This window comes from Vulpes vulpes, chromosome 4, assembly GCF_048418805.1.
Source record: "Vulpes vulpes isolate BD-2025 chromosome 4, VulVul3, whole genome shotgun sequence".
Taxonomy (NCBI): domain Eukaryota; kingdom Metazoa; phylum Chordata; class Mammalia; order Carnivora; family Canidae; genus Vulpes; species Vulpes vulpes.
In genome coordinates this window covers 60,433,452-60,458,285 of record NC_132783.1, presented here as the reverse complement: position 1 = coordinate 60,458,285, position 24,834 = coordinate 60,433,452, and the positions used below count along the sequence as shown (strand labels likewise).

At 43.6% G+C, this 24,834-nt stretch overlaps 1 protein-coding gene across 21 annotated transcripts in view; it reads left to right on the top strand.

Annotated features, from left to right (window-relative positions):
• Window positions 1–5,305: 5,305 nt before the first annotated feature.
• CHRM3 (cholinergic receptor muscarinic 3) overlaps window positions 5,306–24,834 on the top strand; it is a 506,233-nt gene continuing 486,704 nt past the window's right edge. For 7 of the 21 annotated variants that reach the window (XR_012001054.1, XM_072755894.1, XM_072755895.1 and 4 more), the window contains exon 1: window positions 5,330–5,501. The gene's annotated coding sequence lies outside the window, so the exon portion shown is untranslated. Of the gene's footprint in view, window positions 5,502–6,297; window positions 6,379–6,751; window positions 7,731–24,834 lie in introns of those variants that run through there. The other 14 variants (XM_072755896.1, XM_072755880.1, XM_072755887.1 and 11 more) reach the window with 9 other exon arrangements.

The following is a 24,834-nucleotide window of genomic DNA, read 5'->3' as shown; positions in this document are numbered from 1 at the left end:
GAACAGGGTAGCAAGTCCAGGTACAAGTAAAGAAATTGAACTGACGACAATAGAGTCAAACACAACTGTCACCGATCAGTGTTGACACAACTGTGTTTCCGGCCTTCCCTTTGCAATTATAACTCATTTAAAATGTCCTTATAGACTTGTTTAAACATAGCCTTCATATGCAACTCTCCATTAATTGACATCTATAATAGTCAAGCCAACTTTTCCAACGGGAATAACTAAAAACTGTATATTAAAACAAATCAAAGGCATTAAACTGCTCTCAACACAACCTGATTTCAGAGACCAAGATCTTGAGAAGAAAAAAGCATATCTGAGTGAGCCTGATAGAATTCTTTACTTTTCTTTTGGAGATATCTGTTTCCCTAAGCCAAGGGGCTGATGTTGATAGATAACCTGGAGAGTTCCCCAGATGAAATTCCAAACTGCCCTCAATACACCGAGGGCAAGGAGATCCCAAAGAGGCAGAACACTCCAGATTGGTAGGTGGCAGGTTTAAGGGATATAAAGCCAAGGGATTTATATAGGAGACTTGTCTTGGGCAGCCACAAGCCCAACTGCCATTATCTTAGAAGTTTATATAGAGGCCTTCACAGGGTTTATTCATATATACTTTCCAGTTCTTTTCTTTTTTTTTTTTTTTTTTTTTTCAGTTCTTTTCAACCATACTTTATTTTCTTAAGACTACGACCTTGAATTGGCTCCAGCAATGGGATCATAAAGTTTTGTTTCACTTTGTTTCACTTAAGCACAACTGTTCCATCATCACCACAATGTTATTATTTGTAGGCAGAAATTATCACTGTGTGATTGGGGGGTGGGGATGGAACATATGAATCCAACTTCTGCCATCTATTTCCGTCTGTCATATTTAACAAGATATTCGTGTCCATGTGAGCCTGTTTTCACCTCTACCAAAGGGGTTTTATCAAGAGATTATAATAACAGAAATAACATATTTAATGTATTAAGATGCTACAATAAGTGTGATGCACAGTATGGTCATATCATTAGCAGAAGTGTGCAAAAACCTGGGGCACCAGACGCAAAAACCAGAATGCAGGACTGGTATAAAGGCTTTCTTGCAAAAGAGCCTATAGTTTTGGAGTGCAGGAGAGCAAGAGCCAGGCAAGCTGCCCACTGACTGGAGCCAGATGGAAAGGGAGTGCAAAGATGGTGCCCACTTAAAAAAAGGAAAAAAAAAAGAAGGAAAGAAGAAAAATGAAAAACAGGAAAGAAGAGAAAGAAAGAAAGAAGAAAGAAAGAAAGAAAGAAAGAAAGAAAGAAAGAAAGAAAGAAAAGAAAGAAAAAACGAAAGAAAGAAAGAAAGAAAGAAAGAAGAAAGAAAGAGAAAAATGAAAGAAAGGAAGGAAAGAAGAAAGAAAGAAAGAAAGAAAAGAAAAGAAAGAAAAGAAAAGAAGAAAGAAAGAAAGAAAGAAAGAAAGAAAGAAAGAAAGAAAGAAAGAAAGAAAGAAAGAAAAATCTGCAGCCCCCTGGCTTTAGTGAGACAGGAGGAGAGCTGGAAAATGGGCCAGCCAGTTCTGTCCACCTGTGAATCTCTCAGCACTGGCTGCCCTTCTGGCCAGTGTGTGTGTGTGTGTGTGTGTGTGTGTGTATGTGTGTGTGTGTTTTAGGTGTGTCAAGCCAATATTTGCTTTAAAAATGAAGAAATGAGGGTAGCTTAGTGGTGGAATGTCTGTCTTTGGCTCAGGTCACGATCCTGGGGTCCTGGAATTCAGTCCCATGTGGGGCTCCCCTGTAGGGAGCCTGCTTCTTCCTCTGCCTGTGTCTCTGCCTCTCTCTGTGTCTCTCATGAATTAATAAATAAAATCTTAAAATAAATAAATAAATTTAAATGACCAAATGAGTCCCTTTCTCAGAAAGTCTGGGCACTTTGCAAAAGGGCAGCTTCTGCGCTGGGCCCAGGATGGGGGCGTCTGAGGGGACCCTTAATAACTGGCTCCTCAGTTGGCAAGAGTGCACCCTGCACCTCCTGTTCCTGCTCCTGGGTGGGGGCTCCAATGGTCTGCAAAGCCACCTGTTCTGGGGGCTCACCTTTCAGGTGCTGGTCTTAAACTTGGGGTACCCAAAGAGAAAGAGGCACCGTTGGCTCCTCAGGGAGAAGCTTCAAGGTTTGAATTACCTCCCACTTGTGGGCCTGTGCAGGGGGTGGGGTGGTGCTTATGCTGAGACTGCCCGTCCTACCTGTGACCGTGGGCTCTCTCATTGGCTGATGCCAAGGGGTTGTTCTGCTAGTTTTGAGGTCTTTCAGGGAGGAAATGATTCCGCATATAACTGAATTCAGCGGTTCTGTGGGAGGAGGTGAGCTTAGGAGCTTCCCACTTAGCCATCTTGAACTGGACCTCCTGGTGATTCTGCTGGCAGGAGGGCTGAGGCATGGCCTATAGGAAAGAATCTGGAAGAATGACTCCTCCAGTGCCTCCACTCAAAGGTTTCAGCCCTGTGTTGGTTGCTGTTAATAGCTGAAAATGTAGTTTTATAGATTTTTCCAGGTTTTGTAGTTATTTTATGGTAGAAGGATAAGTGTGCTATTAGCTGTCTTGTCCATAACCAGTCTTTTTTTGTTTAAGATTTTATTTATTTATTTATTTATTTACTTATTTACTTACTTACTTACTTATTTGAGAGCTAGAACAAGCTTGGAGAGGGAGAGAGGGGGAGGGAGAAGCAGACTCTGGCTGTGCAGGGAGTGCCTCACGGAGCTCCAATCCCAGGACCCTGAGATCATGACCTGAGCTGAAACGACACACTTAATCAACTGAGTCACCCAGCCCTCCCCCATCTTATTTAATAATTGAATACATGAATAAATCTTATGTCTATCCTTTGTGTGTGTGATTTTTGTTTGTTTATTTTTAAGTAGGTACCAGGCCCAAGTGAGGCTCAAACTCACACCCCTGAGATCAAGAGTCTCATGTTCTACCAACTGAGCCAGCCAGACACCTCATCGTGTGTGTGTGTGTGTGTGTGTGTGTGTGTGTGAGCAAACCTAAAAGTTAAGATTTCAAAATGTATTTTATCTCTGGTTTCTCTCCTTTGCTTTACATCAACATCTGAAGTAAAGATCTCTGGGGTTGACTTTTAGCATCTTATAAATTATTGCTGCACTTAATTTGGTTCATTCTCAAATCTAATAAGTAACCCATATATTTTCCATATATACATATATATAATTTAATATAGATAATGCCATTTATATATAATTCTGTATATTCTAGATAGAGAGGTAGGTAGATAGATAGGTAGATGATAGATAAACTTGATAAATTTGCTGAACAATAGGGCACCAAGCTCAACATCAAACACTACTCTGATCTAGCAGGAATATACTTGCCAAGACACTCGGGGAAGCTCTGCCAGACTGTTAGTTTCAGATGGTTCAATGTTAACATACAATTTACACTTACCTTGTCCATAAAAATAATGAGAAAGTTAGCTATAACTGGGTTCATGAGTTTAATGAAGAAAGAAAAAAATGAAGCAAGTCAGATAAAAGATTTTCATTAATTTTAGTTATTTTGTTTTCAAACCAGTGGCAAATGATTTATTTCATGATCTTCTCTAGAATATTGTCAGTAATCCATCTGACACTTAATCACTACATAGTGAGCTATGTATATAGTTCTCTTATATAGATAAAAGAATCTACCTTTAAAAAAATTGGGATATATTTTTTTTTATTATTTATGATAGTCACAGAGAGAGAGAGAGAGAGAGAGAGAGAGAGGCAGAGGACACAGGCAGAGGGAGAAGCAGGCCCCATGCACCGGGAGCCCGATGTGGGACTCGATCCGGGTCTCCAGGATCGGGCCCTGGGCCAAAGGCAGGCGCCAAACTGCTGTGCCACCCAGGGATCCCCAGAAATTGGGATATTTTTATATGCCCATTCTTCTGGCCTCCTGTATGTTGTTTATGGATTTACCAAATATTATCAAAAGTACTCCCGTGTCCACAGGCAAATAGCCATTTTATGTGATGGAAAAGATATTTTAAATTTGAATTTATAATCATCCTACTAGCTACGTAATGGGCAATTTGCCTAGTCCTTTAAATTTCTGTCCTCCTTTATTAAATGGGAGTAAAATACCTTTTTTGAATGTTTGCTTTGAAGATTAGGGAAATGAAGGCTATTATATTTCCACCTGAGAGGTTTCCAAACAAGATGGCTATTATATTAATAGGTATTATCATTCCAGATGTAATTCAGGAGCTTGGATATTTGGATTTGAGTAGCCACATGCTTTCTCACTAGATTTTTCCTATTGTGATCTTAATTGTCTCCAAACAATATCTAGTGTCTTCTCTCCTAAAGACAGTTATACCTAAAAGATAATACATAGACTCCGAATGGAATTTGTGTACTTCTCTTTCCCTCTTAACATGACTTATTTTCTCAAAGAGCTCTTTTCCTGTTTATTTTCCTGCTCCAAATAGATTAACAAAATCATTTTGCCTCTTCCCCTATTATCCAAAGTTTCATGTCATACCGCGCTCTAACTTGCTTTATTGCCCCCCCCCCCCGAGTTACAGTTACTGTCTTCGTCCTTCTTTGTGCCATTATCCTGTAATTGTTCCTTACACGGTTTTTGAAAAACCTCCAGAGCGCTGTGGAGCAGCCCCGTTGGTCTGTCTGCAACTTTGGCATCTGTGCACTTTCCCTTACTCAGTCAGCTGAGTAGTGAGGCGCGGCTCCTCCCTCCCACCTCCTACTCTCTCTTTCTTTCCTTCTTTCTCTCTTGTAGCTTCTCATTCCTCTTGGGTCACCTAGAAAATTTAAAAGCCTGGCCAGCAAGATTGGACGTTTTATCTTCTGATCAAAAAAAGAAAAAAAAAAAGGTGCGTGGCTCGCGCACGCGCGCGCGAGTCTTCTAAGATGCGTGTTTCTCGCTGAGTCCTAAGGTGCCAGTTTCCGGGAGAGGAGAGGCCAGGTCCGTGGTGCTCTCTCGGCCACATTGTTCCGTAGGAAGAGACTCGCCGAAGGAGTGAAAAAAAAAAAAAAAAAAAAAAAAAGAAGCGTGAGGCTGCTGGGCTGGGCAGGTCCTCAGCCGCGTCCCGGGTCTGGCAGCGGGCAGGGCCCTCGGAGCAGTCGTGCCCGAGGCGCTTCCTCGGATCCGTCCAGCGCTCCGGACGGCGAGCGCGGGGGAGCACGCGGCACAGCCACCGGCCACACCTGGGGCGCAGCGCTCGGGCCGAGCGGGGCGCAGCAGGGCGGCGGGGCGGGCTCCGGGCCGGGCGGGGCGGGCCTGGGGGGAGGAGCCCGGGAGGGGAGGGGAGGGGGGAGGGGGAGGGGGAGGGGAGCAGGGGCGGGCGGCAGCCGCGACCGCCGCCGCCAGGCAGAGGAAGGGTTCGGAGGACCGAGACCCTCCTCCCCCTCGGAGCGCCCGCGGTCTGCTTTTGGAGAAACAGAATATACAAGATAGAGGAGGAGGAGAGACGGGAAAAGTGCGCACGGAGACGCCGGCGACGTGACGGTGAGGGCCGGAGCGCGGGGAGCCCGAGGCGCGGGGCGGCGTGCGGAGCCGGAGCCGGAGCCGGAGCCGGAGCCTGAGCCCGGAGCCCGAGCCTGAGCCTGAGCCCGGAGCCCGAGCCTGAGCCCGAGCCCGGAGCCCGAGCCTGAGCCTGAGCCTGAGCCTGAGCCTGAGCCCGGAGCCCGAGCCTGAGCCCGGAGCCCGAGCCTGAGCCTGAGCCCGAGCCTGAGCCTGAGCCTGAGCCTGAGCCCGGAGCCTGAGCCTGAGCCTGAGCCTGAGCCCGAGCCTGAGCCCGGAGCCGGAGCCTGAGCCTGAGCCTGAGCCTGAGCCCGGAGCCTGAGCCCGAGCCTCAGCCCGGAGCCGGAGCCTGAGCCTGAGCCTGAGCCTGAGCCCGGAGCCTGAGCCGGAGCCTGAGCCTGAGCCTGAGCCTGAGCCCGGAGCCCGGAGCCTGAGCCCGGAGCCTGAACCCGGAGCCTGAGCCTGAGCCTGAGCCTGAGCCCGGAGCCTGAGCCTGAGCCTGAGCCCGGAGCCTGAGCCCGGAGCCTGAGCCCGGAGCCCGGAGCCTGGAGCCCGAGCCCGAGCCCGGAGCCCGCGGCGCTGCCTCTGGAGCAGGTGCCGGGCCCGCCGGGGCGGCAAGTGACGCGGCCGCAGCTGCCCGCGGGCGGAGCGCTCTGGGCCCCGGAGCCACACCGCGGGCCGGTCGGCGCCGTCCCGGGCCCCCCGCGCCCCCCCGCGGGAGCTGGCGGGCGGCAGCGTCGCTGCTGCCGGGACGTGCGGGACCGGAGGGCGGCTCGAGCGCGGGCGAGCGGTCCCGGACACCCGCTCCCCGGGCGCCGGCGGGAGGCGGCAGGACGGGACGCCGCCCCGGAGCAGCGGGCAGGTAACGGGGAAGGGGGCGGCGCTCAGCCGCGCGGGGCGAAGGGGGCGGCGGTCCGGGACGCGGTTTCTTGCCTGACTGCGCCGGGAGGCGAGAAAAAGTTTTCGGCCCGGTAGGGAACGGCTCTGCTCGGGGGCGCGCGGAGGGCGCCGGAGACGTGCGGGGAGCTGGCCGGCCCGGCTCGGGCGGTGTCCGACACCTGCGTGCAGGGAGCGCGGCCTCGAGCCGAGCCGCAGCCCGGGGCCGGGGGGCCGGGGGGGGGGGCGGGGGGGGGCGGGGGGGGGCCGGGGGTCGGGGGGCCGCGGGCCGGGGGGGACGCGGGGGGGGGCGGGGGAGCCGCGGGCCGCCCCGTCCCCCCCCCCGGCCCCCTGCGCCCGGATCCTCCCCCGGAACGCCGGATGCGAGCGAGGCGCGGAGTGTCGGCCCGAGCAACCCCTCGGCGCGCGGTGTGCGTGTGCGCGTGTGCTCGTGTGTGCATGTGCTCGTGTGTGTGCATGTGCTCGTGTGTGCTCGTGTGTGCTCGTGTGTGCTCGTCTGTGCTCGTGTGTGCATGTGCTCGTGTGTGTGCATGTGCTCGTGTGTGCTCGTGTGTGCTCGTGTGTGCTCGTGTGTGCATGTGCTCGTGTGTGTGCATGTGCTCGTGTGTGTGCATGTGCTCGTGTGTGCTCGTGTGCTCGTGTGTGCGCTTGTGTGCTTGTGCGTGCGCGTGTGCCCCCCGCGTGATGCCCTAGCGACGCTCGGGAAGGCTACGGCAGGCGCTCGCCAGCCCCGAGCCCGGCGGACCGTCCGGACCGCACTTCAGGGGGCGAAGGGGCGTGGGTGACACACCCGTGCGGCGCCGGGCCAAGGTGGGTAGCCCGGGCGCGCGCCCTACCCGACGCAGGGTCCACACCCGCGGGCGGCAGCCGTCGGACGCCGCGGGCCTCCTCCCCGGACCCCTGCACGGAGCAGCCGCTCACCGCGGGGCTAACTTGCGCGCGTTCTCAAGCCGGGAGGGGGAGCAGGCGGTCGCCTGGAGGGCGGCTCGCTTGTCCTCGGGCTGCGCGGGTTGGAATCGCGCTCCGGGTCGGCGTGTGCGCGTGCCCGTGAGTGCCCGCGTGTGCCCGCGTGTGTCCGTGTGTGCCCGCGTGTGCCCGCCTGTGCCCGCGTGTGCCCGCGCGCCTGTGCAACTCCCAGCGCACACGTTGGAAGCGGTGAGGGAGCGGGGGCTTGGGAGCTGCATCCCGATGGACGGAGCACGAGAAGGCGAACACTCATTTGTTTGCAAGTGTCACTTGAAGCCGTCCGCTGGCTGCAGGGCTGCGCGGTCCCGGCTGGCTGTGCCGCGGCGCGGAGGGGATGGCTCTTCTCAGGAGGTAAACGTGTTTATCCGAGCGTTTGTGCCGTTAAGGATACTGGTGATAGCAGCGTATGCTTTGCACAGGCCTTTCGTTCCTCTCTTGGCCTCTGAGTTCCAGCAAAACACATAGCCTAATCCCCCATCTTGGGTCTATCCGGGTTACTACTTGAAAAATGATCTTTTTTTAAAGTGTATTTGTTGATTATGTAGTCCCAAATAATTTCATGTTGTGGTATCATTGAATTGCGTGAAACATTCATCACTATTTCCTGTGTTTAAAACAATGCTCCCATATTTACTTAAGAAAGAGACCCTGCCTAAGAAATGCACTTAAGAAAGGGGAGAGCTGAAGTATTTGTTCTAACAAATACTTGCACGTAGACAAAGTTGTGATAGTCATGTATTAATTTTTAAAAATTGAGCTCTTTCTGTTCCAAATGTGGTGGGATATATATGGCGTTGGGCGCACCCTCTTATTAGGGGAGCCGGTATTGCGAAGAATGCGTAGAACATGCCCACCTCTCCAGTGTGCCGCTTCTTCAGCATGCCACAGAATCCTGTCACCGAATAGCATATCTTGAGATTTTGTTTACATGGTTTGTCTCAATTAGCTTAATATATGATTAGCTATTGTTGAGTTAGAAAGCATGTTATTTTTAAAAGGGTTTCCATATGGGATATAACTTTATCTTAAATGACCAAATTAAAATCATTTATGTTGTAGATGTGATTTAGACTGTTTCTATAAGCTGGAGGGTGCTGTAAGATTGAATTTAACATGAAAGTCGTAATATTAAAGTGCCATTTATGTAAATGACATCAAATAATATTTATTCAGATAGACTTGATATTTAAAAAAAGAAAATGAAATAAAGAGATTTTGAAAAATCCTTGACAACATATATCTTTTGCATGGAAAATTATTGTAAGAGAAAAGTATAGTTTGGAAAATTTGTGGAATTGGTTAACATACAGAGAAAGACTGAGAGCGTTATAAGAGTAGTTCTGCAGTAAACCTACATTTAAACTTAGTTAGGAAACTTTGAAGTTAGAGAGATGTATGGATGCACATTACTCTATTTTTCTTTTGGGGAAAAAGGGGAATATCACCTCAAAAGTATTACTTATTTCTGAAGATGATTAAGCATACTGAGTTCTTGAGGATGCACCCATTTTCTTTTCCTTATAAAGACAAATGATTTACTTTCTTACTGAAAGAAAATGTGTTGTTTAAGGTACAGTGTGGTAAAGGTGTGAATGTCTTTTAATGATATTTTAGCTTTTAACTGCGGGCAACCTGTTGAGAACGAGCCTGGAAAAAAAAAAAGCATAAAATTCACAAACTAGAATTTTAGAATCCACACCAGTATATTGGATAAAAAGAAAATTAAATGATGTAATTAAAAGCAAAGTTCCCTTGTGCATTTGCAAATTATAAAGTAATAATTTTGTTCGTATTTTTACCTAAAATTTCCTCTGTCATTTCCCGGGCCAACATATTGTCCTTGCCTAACAAAGTTAACATTGGAAGAATTACTTGCCTACTCCTACATGGCCTGGACATTGTCAGTGTAACTATTAAGAAACTAGGTCTTCTTTGCAATGCAGGGAAGTTTATACTGAGAACAGCTGTGGTGTAGTGGCACTTCAGATATGAAATGAATGAATTGTGAATCATGAAGATGGAGTCTCTGATGGGTATGCAGAGAGATGCATCTGTCCTTCACTTATGGAATCTAATTTTAGGTCATAATATATTGTGATCCATAGCATTATCTTCACATTGTAGTTCTGAAGGATCAGTGAGTACTTGGAAATGTTTCATTTTATACTTCATTTAATATAATTCGTTTGTGAATTTAAAATACATTTTTCTTGCAAGAAAATATAAAAAAGACATAGATGGCTCCAAGAAAAAGTTAATTGCCTCTACCATGGTTATTTAAAAAAAACAATAATCAGCATAATAAATTATGCCTTATGCTTAATCCTTGAATGTGGTGCTTCCCTATGTGTGATGGCAGTGAAATGTTCCACAGGATTTTTTTTTTTTTTAACCTACCAATCTCATTTAGTCCAGTGGACTCTTCGTTATCAATCTTAACAGAACTTTGGGATAGAATTGCAGCCTCTGTGGAAAGTTTTGATTTTAGGGGAGAAAGGGAAAAAGATCATCTAATGAATTTGACAAGTGGCAAAGCCTGTCAAGTTGGAAGGTAATTTCTCACGTCTGATGGACTCTTGTCTTTTCCATTAAGGAAGTGGTCCTTGTTCAGATCAAATTAGAAGTAGTTCTCTGAAGCCTAAATCAGTAGTCATGGCCCTTCTTGCTCTACCAGCACTCCAGAAGAAAGTCTGTGTAGGCACCCCCTTCCATTGTTACCCTGCATTCGCATTCAGAGGGCTCCTTTAGACTGCTTCATTCCCTTCCATCTATCTTGGGCTGTATGGATCTGCATTTGTATTGCCTTCAAATAAGGAAATAAAGACAGTTTTGTTGCAGTGAAGCTATTGAAAATATTAAATCACAATGGACCTTAGAAAAAAATTGTGTTTCCTCCCTAGCGGCATACAAGTGGAGGGGATAAGTAGTTGCCCTGTGCATGTTGCAGAGTGCTTTTGAGGGTCCAAAGAAGTGATGCATGTGAAAGTGATTTTTGAACAATCCCTGAAGCACTATTAAATGTGATGTGCGATTTAGACCCTTAATTAATATTATTTGATGTCAAGTACGGAGAGCCAGAGTATAGGTGTCCCTCTGGCTCAGTAGTCGGTTGCCTTGTGTTCCTTTTTGTGCACATGTTTTGGCAGCTTGTAGACTCCCCAGCCTCTGGCAGGCTCTCCCCTGTCAGGCTGGCAGTTCTGCTGTCCACCTGTTGAAACTTCCTGCTCATCCACTCCTGAAGGCCAAGTACTCTGGCTGGCATGCACCTTCTTAGACTTTTCTCTGCCCAGACTGTGGCTGCAGCTCCCCACATTGACACAGTCCTGAGATCCCTTGGCAGTGACAGCAAGCCAACAGAAGGCATATTTGAACCACTGCCTCCTTCTTCCCACCCTGAAGCCAGCTAGAATAGGAACACTTCGAGGAGAAACAATGATGGGAGAAAATGTGTGAATAAAATTGGACAAACAGTAGCTGGCAGATGCATGGCAGCTTTGAGCTCTAGCCTTCTCCTGCCCTGTGCTGCATGAGACTTAGAGGCTGGGCTTCTGGATTCTTCTACCAGTGAACTCCACAGAACGGAATGTGAGGTTGGTTCACCTGGCCTAACCCCAGTGAGCTCCAGTGTTTGCCATGCCCAGCTGGCCTCAGTTTCTCTTAACTCTTGTCATATTTGCCATCTCTGAGGCTAGCCTTCTCCTATGTTTGCATTTTTAGTACTAGACTCTTGCCTGGAAGGACTTTAGCGATGACCTTGGCAGTGAGCCTCACCCTTGCCAAGAACTTCTCTCCAGGAGCAAGACTGTTCTTTCTCTTCTAAGTCTCTGATGCAGCCCTAAAGTGGACAACCTCCCCCACCCCCGGCCTAAGGCTCAGCCACCCTCCTGACAGTGTATGGTTTCTGCCTGGAGACTTGTGCAGCCAAGTTCCACTTGACAAATAAAATCTCCTTGTGTGTCATTGTTGGCAGGATCAAATCTCAGTTCTCCACACTCCTCCTGGCCACTGTAATTTGAGTTGCTGACTATCCACTACAAAATTAATTCTTCATTAGGTCATTTGTTCTAGCCTAGCCCTAGCTTATTTCCTGTCCCCAGTGTTCCCTTGAAATCTGGCACACCAGCTGAGCCATGACATATTCTACCTTCAGTCACCTCTGCTGCAGGAAGTAGTGCTAGTATAGACATCCTGGGTCAGGCAGGATATCCTCCAAATACTGCTATTCAGATAAAATTCAGGTAAGATTAAGCCAAAGTAAAATATTACCAGCCCATTTCAGAGAGGATGGGGCTACCAGATGTCTACTACAGAGAACCATGCATTTATGTGAGGTGTTCTTCTGCTAAGGTCTCCTAATTTATCACAGGTAGCCATGGCCGTGGAATTAAACTCATACCAGAATATCCTGCTAATGAGCTTTAGGAGGAGGGATCTACCAACAGCCTTTGTCCACTTCTTTTAAACTTACCACTTTGGAGCAGATTCCCTTGTTGGAATTGCCCATGGGACCCAGTCAGGAGGAAACCCAGTTACTGTTCAATTAAGCACTTTTTGCCCACAGCCATTTGGGGTTTAATCTAGCCATCTCTTAACTCCAGTGGATCCCAATCCAGTTGTATTTGGCAGAAACCAAGAATCCATATAAATTTCAAGTATTTCTGGGTTCTGTGTGTCTACTATGTATGTATCTATCTAGATAAATATCTATTTATATCTATTTGTATTCACTGAGAAGTGTTATTGAACACAGTGATTTTTTGGTGTGATTTTCCATTTTTTTTTACTTCAAAATAGTCTAAAAGCACAATTTATCTCATGTGGAGATCTCTCAAGTTGTCTGCATTGGAAAGAAGTTCTCATGCATAAAATGGATGTGGAGATCCTCATGTCTTGTTTTCCCGTGAGTCCTCACATGATGATAACATGTACTATGTACATTACCTTGGGGGAAGGGAAGCATTTGGGAAAACTGGAATTGACACAGTATTCCTTCATATAGAGTCTTCCTTTCTTTCTTCTTTGCCCCAAATCCCCAGGTAACCTTTTTCAACTTTCCTTTAGTGTAGCTATCATTCTGCTTTTCTTGTGATAAATTATTTTCAACCCTTTAATTCATTTAATTGTGAGAAACTGAAAGTTTAAGCAACCACAAGGCATATGTCCTTCCTCCAAATTTTGGTTGTACCATCCTTAAGAGTAAATGTGACCGTCAAGGATAACTCAGGTAGGATTTGTGAAGTTAGATTCATGAGAGTATAAGTACATTTTAATTTGCTTGCCTGAGTAAAATGAGTCTATCAGTCCATCTGCCTGTCTGTCTGTTGTTTATCTACTTTCTCTCTGTCTTGTATCCATCTCTACTTTCCACTCACATGTGAGCGTAGATCTCTGTGGTAACTCTCCCTGTCAGTGTTCAGTGTTCATGTAACGTGCCAGGCACCAAGGACATCAGTTTTTGGATTCACAAGAGAGTGAACCAGGGCTGTGCCTTCCAGGAGCTTATAATCTGCATGAGTTGAGCGCAACTCCAGAAATCTAAGAGTTGAAAGGTGACGTTAGGTGCTGTATTGATTTCCCATGCCTTAAGTCAAAAGAAATGTATTCTCTCATAATTCTGTAGGCCAGAAGTCTGAAATCAAGGTGCAGGCAGGTGCACAATTCCTCCGAAGACTCTTGGGGAAAACTCTTCCTTGTCACCTGCAGCTTCCGGTGGCTGTTATATTCCTTGACTTATGCTGCCACTAGTCTCTGCCTCCTCTTTTTCTGTGTGCCTCCCTCTCTATGTGCGTGTCTTATGAGGATACATGTGATTTCATTTAAGACCCACCCAGAAAATCCAGGATAAGCTCCTCCTTCCAGAAGTCTTAACCATCACATCTCTTACCATATAAGATAATATTTACAGGTTTTGAGAACTAGTATGTGGACATATATTTTGAGGGACCACCGTTCAGTCAACTACAGATGTCATTGATGAGCAACATTCTACTTTGTGATTCCTTATTGAATTGTCTGTTCTGCAGGCTTTGAGAAATTAATGCTTGAAAGGTGGCCTTTTCCCTTTCCAGAGAGCAGTGAGAAGCAGATCCTCTTTATATCGAGTCAAAATTCTAATTCTTAGCTGTGCTTGTTTACCCTCCTAATAATTCTGAGAATTATGAAGAGAATGCTTCTGATCTTTCTTCCATAAGAAAATCCTTAAAGTTTAACAGTTTAAAGTTAATTCAACCTAGTCTTTTATCCCCTTTGAAATTTTTACCTTTATTCTTTTTTTAAGATTTTATTTATTTATTTGAGAAAGAGAGTACATGTGCACAAATTGGAGGGAGGGGAAGAGGGAGAAGGAGAAGCAGACTCCTCACTGAGCAGGGAGCCTGATGCGGGGCTTGATTCCAGGACCTTATGATCGTGGCCTGAGCAGAAGGCAGACGCTTCACCCACTGAGCCACCCGGGGGCCCCTAAATATTTTTTAGCTTTATTCTTAATCTTTTCACTTGCACGGAAAGTGCAAGTGCCTAAGATCCAAACCCAATCCCCCCACACATACACACACCTAATTTCACTATCCTGTGACCCTAATCTTTGGCTCTCACCAGGTTCACAAAAAACACTCTGCTGAATGTCATCTGTGACCTCTTAGTCACAAAACAAGTGACCCTTCCGTAGGTGTCCCCTGTGACTTCTTAGCAACACCTTTCCTCTCCCTTTATTTTCAAAGCATCATACTTCCCTGGCTCTTCTCCCCTGTGGCTTCTCTGCCTCCTCCTAGCCTCCCCACCCGTCTCTTAAGTAGTGCAAGGCTCTGTAAAAATTTCTCCCTGGCTGACGTCCATGCCTTTTCACCCCCTCCGCCTTTTATAATTGTATTAATTTTATGGCTTCTAGTGCCCTCAGTATGGATCACACCCATATCATGGTCTCTAAGCCTGGCTTGGCTTCTGGAAGGTGGATTTCCATGAGCTGGCTGGACAGCACAGCCTTCATCTGTTTCCTCCTTATCCTGCTCCTCTGGGGTTTCCTATTTCTATGAATAGCCTGACCATCCTACAGCTCAGCATTTCTGAGTAATCTTGATTTATGCCCTTCCATTGCCTCCCACATTTAGTCAGATGCCAAATTGTAATAATTCAACCAAGTAATAGTTCAAACCTTTTGGCTTCTTTTCTTTCCTATTACCAGCACCTTGATTTATTGCTTTTCTAACTTTAGTGTGCATTCAAATCACATAGAGATCTTGGTAAAAGAAAGACTTTGGATCAGGAGGTCTGGGCTGGGGCCTGAGAATCTACATTTCTAACAAGCCCAGGTGATGGGGATGCTAATGCAAGTCATGCCTTCTATACACTGTTCTCCCACAATCTCTGAGCTTCCCCCATGATTTCATTGACTATGCCCTCTTCTTCTAGTCTATTTTAATACAGATCACTTTTATTGAAGACCAGTCTGATCATTTTTTTCTCGTATCCTCAGAAAACTGCTTTGATATCCTCTTCTATTATTATTGAATGACAGTTAAATCTGTTATATCAGCATTCAACTAGCATTTGACTTGTTCTGTAGCTTGGATTTACATTTTAAATTCAATTCCAAGTCTCAGGGTCACCTTTCACTTTACCCCTAGCACTTGCTGTTCTGTATACGCTCTGCCATTTTCATGACTTTCATGTGTTTTTATGCTGCCTAGAATGCCCTTTCTTCCACATCCTCATGGGCCCAGATTTTAGCAATTTGTCAAGGACTGCTTGAACTGACATTTCTTACTATGAATTCATCTTTTAGTCTTTATCAGATTCTCAGTTCCATCACTGGTCACATTTACTCGTGTGTGTGTGTGTGTGTGTGTGTGTGTGTAAATTATTTCAAATACTGGAGTGTGAAGTCCTTGAAGATGCCATGTCTCATTTGTCCTTGATTGCCCTAAAGGACTCTATATGGAGTCTTCCTGTAAATGCTCAGTATACTCATCAACAATATAAAATGTATAAATAGAGGGCAGCCCCGGTGGCTCAGCGGTTTAGCACCGCCTCGGCCCCGGGGTGTGATCCTGGAGACCTGGGATTGAGCTCCCTGCATGGAGCCTGCTTCTCCCTCTGCCTTGTGTCCCTGCCTCTCTCTCTCTCTCTGTGTCTGACATGAATAAATAAATAAAATCTTTAAAACAAAAGGCTATAAAATGTGTAAATATAGTATATTTGCTGCTTTATTGTTATGAAAGTAATAGAGATTATACTAAAAATCAAACATTACAACAATTTATATGATGTGAAAAGTAAAAGTCTGTCATGACCCAGTGCCTATGGTTAACAAATTTGGTACGTAATCCTCTGATACTTCTTAAAATAATCTCTATACCCAGTGTGGGGCTTGAACGCCTGACTGCAAGATCAAGAGTCACATCTCTACTGACTGAGCCAACCAGGCACCCCAGTCCTCTGATATTTTTCTGTATACATCCTCACATTTACTTTATACAAACCTGAGATAATAATATATTTTTGTGACCAGACTTTAAATGTAAATCTACCTCCCTATTTTTTAAAATCTGCAATGTTTTCCAAAATATCTACTGATTTCACTGCATAAAAATCAGTCCACTTAAAATGGCCCAGCAGAATAGAAATATGTATGCTTTGAAATTGTGATCAGTTAAGCTTGTTTTTATTCAGCACTTTCTTTGCCCCCGGGATTAGACACTTTAGATTTGTCAGAGTAAGACATAATACTGCCCCAATAGGCACAGGCTATTCTTGTACCTTCAGGCTAATGTTGGCAGGTGGACTGGTGGAGATGTAGTGGTCACTCATGCTTGATGCCAGATTGCAGTCATTATGTTTGATGACATGGACTCTCAGATAGCTGAATTTTATATTGAAATTTAAACTTTCTGGTACTTTTAGATCTGTAAAGAGCAGATGATTCATTCTGAATTATGAATGTGGACATATTTATTTAACATACACATATATATGTATATTATTTTTTGTTTCATGAATGAATCTAAGCTTAGGGTAAAAGAACCAGAAAATCTCTAACAAAGATCTAACACAATTGTTTTGTATATTTAATAAAATTGTAATTCAGGGAGAAGTGCCAAAAAGAAAGGTCCTATGTATTATGTCTTAGAATGTCAGTAAGTGAAGACACAATATAAGGCATTTGTTGAAAAGAAAATTCTTATAGAAGTAAAAATCAAAATTCCTCTAAGAATTTTGGAGAGACAACTCATAATAAAGATGCATGTTTGCTACTACTACCATATTTGTTCATTTTTGAAAAATCGTCTTTGTGGTAGAATTCTGGAAGATCATTTGCCTGGATGGTGGGCGGGGTGAAGTATGTTTGGGCATCTGCAGTTGTCCATGAAGCTGGTCATGTGTTATGAAGAAAAAATCTTGAAGTAGAAAGACAATAAACGGCTAACAACTTGGAAATGAATGAGACTCTTGTGGTCAGAGTTAGTGAAATTATATGGAGTACGTTTCTACATCTTTTGTCTTATATTTGAGGAAACCAAGATCCCAAGACGTTCAGTGATTCACCCAAGGTCAGAGACTTAATAAGCCTGGGTCTTTGGACCCCACATCTGGATTTCTGTGTTCTTTCTGTGTTCTTCTGTGCTGAATCTCTTGCCTGGAGTCATATTCGCCTGGAGATCCCAGCTGCGATTTGGATTTTGGTGATGGCAGACCCAGTTCTCTTCCCTTGAGTGTGGAACATCCATTTCTGGACATTTCCATGAAGACTATCAACTGGGCACTTCTAATGTTCCATTTGGACATTAGAACCGATCACCTGTCCCCAAAATATTCCCCGTTTTTCCTATATTAATTGACTGTATCACAGTCACCCTGGGATCTCAGACTCCACCTTCTGCATCTGTATTTCCTGAACGTGTCTCCCGGCGCTCAGTCTGCTTTTCCCTATTCTGTAAGGAGGTCAAAGTCCTTTAGAGTTTCACTCAGTTCCACTGTCCTTTTCTCCCTCTGCTGGGGCATTGCGGCCACCTTGGGCTGCCGGAGGGTTTTTGCATGGGCCTTCATGCTCTTACCTCAGGGTTTCTGTCCAGAATCCCCCATGCCTCCTGAGATGCCAGCCCTGCTCTGTGAGTGAGCCTGCAGATACTGGAGGCTCACTTTCCAGTCCTCTTGCCCCTTGGCTGTATTATTCCCCTGTCTGCTATAACATTTGCCATACCTGTTTGTACTGGAACTAAATTATGTAAATAAGGGGCTTCTCCTTTAGGTTTTCAGCATCTTATCTCATCGGGAGCCACCATTATTTTTTTTTCTATCTATAGTAACTTGATGTTCCAATAAAAAATAATTAATTAAAAAAAATAACTTGATGTTGTAAAATCTGAATGAGAAACTCACAGAATCTGTCCCTGTATGGGCAGAGATTTTTATGGTTTTTTTTTTTTTTTTTTCACTGATATATCCCAAAGACCAAAAACAGCACTTGGCACCTAATAGACTCGCATTATGTATTTGTGGTTAAGTGAATTCCCTCTTACTACTCCTTTTGGGGAGGAAAATTAAATAGGAGATTTAGCAGTTTTCAGTGTATCTTCATAATGACGAAATAGTTTGTATGTTAATAAACAGCAGTTCTTGATGAGTATCATACAGACCACAACAGAATTATCCCAGGTCAGACTCAGAGTTTCACTTGCTTTGGAGGGTTGTCTGTGTAGTTCTAATGGTTACGCTGGTGACCCTAACATTTTGAGAGGCGTGGTTCTTTCAGATAGCAACCTCCTAGTGTGGTTCCTCTCGTCAACTAGTGCCAATTATACTCTGGAAGTAGTCATTACTGGTTGATATCTTAAGTAGCCAGCTCTCTTGAGGGATTCTTGTAAATACTGGAAAGATTTAGAAATTTTGATGTTTCAGGGCACCTGGGTGGCTCAGTTGGTTAAGGGTCCGCCCTCTGCTCAGGTCATGATCCCGGGGTCCTAGGATGGAGCCCCACATCCGGCTCCCTGCTCGGGGTGTGTGTGTTGGGGGGGGGGCGGTTCTGCTTTTCCCTCTGCCTCTGCCTCTGCCCCTCCCCTCTCCTGCTCATGTTCTCATTCTCTCTTAAATAAATAAATGGGATCTAAAAAAAAAAAAAAAAAAAAGAATGAGTACCCAATAAAAAATGATTGGTAACAAAAAATAAAAATAAAATAGTTATGTGTCTATAGCCATACAGAACCCAAGATTGAGAATCACCTGAGGTGGTTGTTAAAAATACAATCCTGGGGATTGAAACCAGACCGGTTTTAGTCAGTTTTGAATCAGAATGGACTCAGGTTCTGTCAGGCTGCTTTTTAAATAAATATCTCAAATGATACTTACGCTTGCTAAATTTTAAGACTCACTAATTGAATAACAGTGTTTGTGAGAGAGAGACAGAGATACAGAGATAGAGATTGAAAGAGAAACATTTTTTTTTTTTCCTAAGTAGATTCTGTGTAGCCTAGTTGGCAACCGGACATTATCTTAGGCTGTTCTCTCTGGTAAGATGAGTCATATTCAGTTTAGGGTGTTTCTCAGGCTTTGAGGAAGGGTGGAGTGCTCTTTTCCATTGGAATTTAAACACAAGCGAGCAAGGACAGATCTCAGGTGTAGAAATAAGATGAAACTCTTTCCATTGAATGTACTACACCGTATCTAAATATATTTTTGCGTGTGTTTTTAAAATAATATGGATATGTGTTCGCAGGTGGTATTAAAACAGAAGTTCTTATCACAAATATAGGCAGTCCTCAACAATTTTTTTTTGTTTCTTGATCATATATTATGAAGCTATGATAAGCAGACCATATTTTTGCATATGTGTAGTGCTGTATTTAGGGATTATCTTTCTAAGTAAGTATATGACATATATTATTGATATGAAAAACATAATGTCAAGAAAGTGAGACAAAATAGTCTAGAACTGCTGCATATGTACATAATAATTCAGTTATTATGAATATTCATAAAAATCGGCATAGATTAGTTTTGCTCATTAAAAGGCATTCTATGTAGATCTAGAAATAAGTTTTAAAATGCATGTATAATGCAGTTAATTGTATTTTACAAATTTAAAGTGTATTATATTAGTTTTTAAGAGAATTAAGTAAAATTATCAATCACCTCTATTCTTTAGAATTTTAGGAATTCCTGTGGTAGGCGACCCGTAGTCTGATCTGTTTCCCATTCTTCTGCTGGCCATTCACTAGTTCATTAAATTTATTAAGTTTCCTGAATTGTTTCAGGCACTGATCTGGGTGCTAGAGATAAAGAGATGAATAAATATGCCATGATGCTGCCTTCACGGAACTTCTTTCTTTGTGAAGATCTATAGGCTCTGAAAGAGTATTCCCAAGGGGTTCTAAACAGGCCTGCCCTAACTTGGTGTCAAGATCAGAGAGATATGGGTATTGGAATAGCATGGCCAGTTAGATGTGTGACCTTCCTAGGTTTTACTTTTCTCTTACCTTTTAAATTTACAGCTTAGATTGAATTTTTCTAAAAAAAAATTTGAGTGTTTTCTATAAAAATAAGGCTGCTGATACTGTTTTTTTGCCACTAGATGGCAGGCATCTGCACTTGTGTGTCCATTGAATGGGTCAAGTCTTGAAAAATTAAAATGAAGTTCAAAATGAATCCCTTGACATGAGAAAGTGTTAGTTCCACAGGAGGTAGAGATAGGGGTTGCTGTTACATTCCATAGATTTCAGGCTTTAAATATGACCAGTCCTTACTCCCTGGCATTCAGTTTATTTTTTGTTTTGTTTTGTTTGGGCACTTCATTTTTAACGTGGCATTTTTAATGTGCTTGTTTCTTTTTAAACACAGAGCAACCCATTTTTTAAACCCTTTTTGAGGGTGGCCCGGTGGCTCAGTGTTTTAGCACTGCCTTCGGCCCTAGGTGTGATCCTGGAGACGTGGGATCAAGTCCCACAACAGGTTCCCTGCATGGCTCCTGCTTCTTCCTCTGCTTTTGTCTCTCCTCTCTGTGTGTGTGTCTCTCATGAATAAATAAATAAAATCTTAAAAAAAATAAACCCGGGATCCCTGGGTGGCTCAGTGGTTTGGCGCCTGCCTTTGGCCCCGGGGTGTGATGCTGGAGTCCTGGGATCGAGTCCCGTGTGGGGCTCCCTGCATGGAGCCTCCTTCTCCCTCTGCCTGTGTCTCTGCCTCTCTCTCTCTCTCTCTATCATGAATAAATAAATAAATCTTTAAAAAAAATAAACCCTTTTTGAAAGTCACATATATTGCTGAAGTTACGATGTAAGATATTATTTTATCTTATAATATTTAAATTGTTATAAGATATGAGATATAGTAGCTAGAATAGAAATTTTCTACCATACTTTGACCAGTGTTCCTTTTATATACATAAAAAAAAGTTAAAATAAACTTTGCAAGCTGAGACCTAGATGAACACACCTGGTGGACCCAGGCAGTGTGCTACTACTCCAGATGTGTGAGAAACAGAGGTTTCTTTCTTTTTATGGTGACAGAAGAAACAAAGATACCTGAAACCCAGCCTGACTACTTCATTTGATATACTATTGTTACAGGAATCCAGAGAAAATGAAACATGAACAGAAGTTCTATCCAAATCATATGTGTACACCAAGATTAACATTACCATTACAAAGTGAAAAGCTGACTCAAATCCTGCTAATGAAGATCCCATCTATTTATCCTTTTTTCAGCACAGAAGTAACTAACCAAATCATGACATAAAGTGTGTCTTTTAAAGGACTGTGTGCTTTCCAAGTCCAAAGCAGACCAACCTATAAAGAAGTAGTACTTACTCTTAAAAATTTTTTTAAATCCCATACCAAGTACAAATGCCGTCTTTGACTTCCTATGCAGCTTGGACAGGATTGTTTTAGGGCAACTAAGTTCAGAAGGGTCTATAAAAAATTGTGGCAAAGTCTTGTCCTTAGATATGTGTTTGTATCTACAAGAATGTTAATTTGTTATATAGAGTTATCTGAGCCAAGTTGTTCTTGGGACTCAAAGGGTGGAGAAGCCAAATCTTTTTGGAAGGATTCCAGGAACTTCTCAGTTGCAAGAATTTCACTTGAGAGATACTTTAAAGGACCAGTAAGATTTAAATAGAAGGAGATGCAAGGCATGCTAGTCAGGCAAAAATTACCTTATGTGCAGAGACTCTCTGCTATTTTTCTATCCGAACCTGGAACATTCCACCTCGGATACTTTGCATGTGCTATTCTATCTGTCTGGAACACTCTCTGGAAATCTATACAGCTTGCTTCACTTCCTTTAGGTCTTCCTCTAGGGTCACCTGCTCCCAGCATTCTCTGACCAACTCATCTGAAATGACGTGCACTCTCTTCCGTGATTCACAATCTCCTCATTCTACCATCTTTCTCCTCATCATAAATACCACCACCCAACATCATGTATATTTACCTCTTCATTTATTGTCTCTTTATAATCACTGTAATATGAGCTCTCTGAGACCAAGAACTTGATCCTTTTTTTAAATCTCTAAATCTCTAGTTCCTAGAACACTGCCTGGCCCACAGTAGGCTCACAACAAACACTAACTGAATAATAAATAAATAGTGCCACTTTTGTGTTTCTTACTGCAGAACAAAATCTGACAAACCCACCCCATATTGTCCTTTCGACCATGGCCTTTTCTTCTACACACCCATATTAAAGTCATCACTGGGACTCCTAGGTGGCTCAGTGGGTGAGGGTCTGCCTTTGGCTCAGGGCATGATCCCGGGATCCTGGGATCGAGTCCCGCTTCAGGCCCTCTGTGAGGAGCCTGCTTCTCCCTCTGCCTGTGTCTCTGCCTCTCTCTGTGTGTGTCTCTCATGAATAAATAAATAAAATCTTTAAAAAAAATACTGTCATCACTAATAGCATCATTTATAGTGAATTACGGGATTCCAGACTTGGAGAATAGGAGCTTGAGGCTTAAGCAGATCAACTATTTTTTCTTGCTATTGAGAAGTAGCCTTAAAAAATATTATTGTTATCTGGTTTGAAGGGTGCTGATTTGTGGGCATAATCATGAGGAGACCAACAGTCCTAATCCTGTAAATTTTGATCTGATGATGGCTGGATAGAAGACACTCACTGGAGGCACTGCTTCTCTGGAACCTGCGGACCCAGACACACACTTAAGTGTATGGATTGTTTGAGCAGCGCCCGGAACTCAGTTGGGCCTGACATTCTCCCATTTCTCAGGGCTTGAAACTATATGTGTGTAAATGGAAACTTTTGTCTGGGCTGTGAATCAAAGTGGGAAACAATGCTTGTACAGGAGGTGTGGCTTCAAAGCAGGTATTTAGAAAGTGAGGTAGATATTTTATTGGGATCATACAAAAGCCACTGTCCAGTAGAATTTGGGGTTGTTACGAGCTTAACTGATCTCTAAAGGGCAGTGAGATGCTTGGGATTGGTATCAAGAAATTCACTGAATAGAGAATATCTTCGGTTAAAACAAACTCATTGATCATTTTGATTTGAGGGTTTCTACTGCTCTAACATTTTAAAGAATGATTTGGTGTATGTTATTAGGTGGCTGATATTTTACCTTAAATATGTTTTTTAACCACAAAATGCTCTTGTACTCCCAGAATGTAAGGTCCTTCTCAGTTTTTACCAATTTCCATTCCAAAGTTCTCCAGCCATTCTTTTCTCCTATTCTCTTTTATTTCAGTGTTTCTCATCTAGATGTTCCTCATTATGATCCCCCTAAGAAGCCTTTTCAATGTTGTTGGGCTTTGTTTTTTATAATCTCCTTTCTAACCCAGGAGAATTTAATAGCATACATATACTGTGTATCTATTTATAACATGTGGCCATTCAGCAAGCTGGAAATCTTTGCAACCTCTGCCACTCTTATTTGCCCTGTAAGAACCCATTTTTACTTGCTTGGGGGTTAATATCGTCTGCGTAGAATGTCTACCTTAGCCATCAACCAGGACAGTATCAGTGCAGAAGTGACTCTGTGGCTCCTCACACTTCTCTACGTCTTTAGTCCCCTTTTGTCATTCCCTGGAAGCTGACGTGATCCCCTCGTGTAAGCCTCAGTATCAGTATCCCTGCTCCACCATCTCTGTGGGAATCCTCTGACCCTGCAGGACTGGTTATAGAGTTGACTCATCTGCTATTGAGAAAGAAGGATTTCCAGTAAAACATCTCTTCCACTCTTGCTCCTTAATACTGGGTTTCTGAGCAGTCAAGAAGATCAGTATGTTTTTCTAAGGCAAAATAAGAAAACCAAGCATGATTTCATTTATCTCCAGCTGCTTACTGTTTTTTTCCTAGTTACACGGCTGCAGGTGTCCTTAAACTTGCTGTGTTCCCTGGCAAGTCTGCCTGTTCTTACCACCCAAGTACAGTGCATATAAGGCACAGCCTAGATAGAGCCACTGTTGTGTGTTTTTTTTTTTCTTTTTTACATGATTTACATAGTTTTTCCATTCCTGTGCCATCAAAGAGTTTTGGAGTTTTTGTAATATCTCAGTCTTTTAGAAAATCACCTGGTTCCCAAGGCTGTGATAAAATTACAGCAGTCCTTAGCACCCGAGCCTCCCGGCTTCCTGCTCTTGAGAGGCAGTCATTTTCAACTCTTTGGCTATTTTTTTTTTTCTGTTATTTACAGCATGTTTCTAAATACCATGCGTAGACTGCTGTGTCTTGCTTTTTGGCTTTTAGAATTTACTCCCTACAATAGAAAATCTCTTTCCTTATACTCCCGAGAGAATTACATTAAAATTTTGGTTATATCGGTATTGAATATGAACATGTTTTGATGATGTAGATTTTGCTCACTGCTGAACCATTTAGTGAACTAGGATATTTTCTCTTTTTGTATTTTTGTTTTAGTTTTCTCAGAGTTAATACTTGTCTCATGTTCTCCCTTCCTCTCTCTTTCCTTTCTTCCTTCCTTTTTCCTTCCTTCCTTCCTTCCTTCCTTCCTTCCTTCCTTCCTTCCTTCCTCCATCTGCCCAGGAGTCTTCCAGAACTGGTGGTTCTCTAGACCTGACATTTATCTGCACTCTTAGGGTTTTCCTTCACTATACTCCTCCCTGCATTGTCCCTTTCTTCAAAGTGCCTCAATTTTATTATCTATAGTATGAGAAAGATACTTACTGTACTTGCCTCTTCTGATTATCAGGAAGATTAAATGAATATATGTGTAAGCACTTAGTAGACCTTGCACATAATTTGCACCCCCAAAACACAGTAACTATTTGTTATTATTGCTATTATATACTCTATTTTATTGTTACTTTTTTATTATTATCTTGTCTCATTGCAAAGTTTCTATGAGATGATATAAGTAGAGTAGGAGATCACTGTGGAATAAATTAAGAGCCTTGCAGAGTTATGTAATTGTAATTGTCACACTTACTATTAATGATCCACCATACTGTAGGCTTCTTTCAAGGGTCAATCGAGCAGATACCATTTGGAGGAGAGA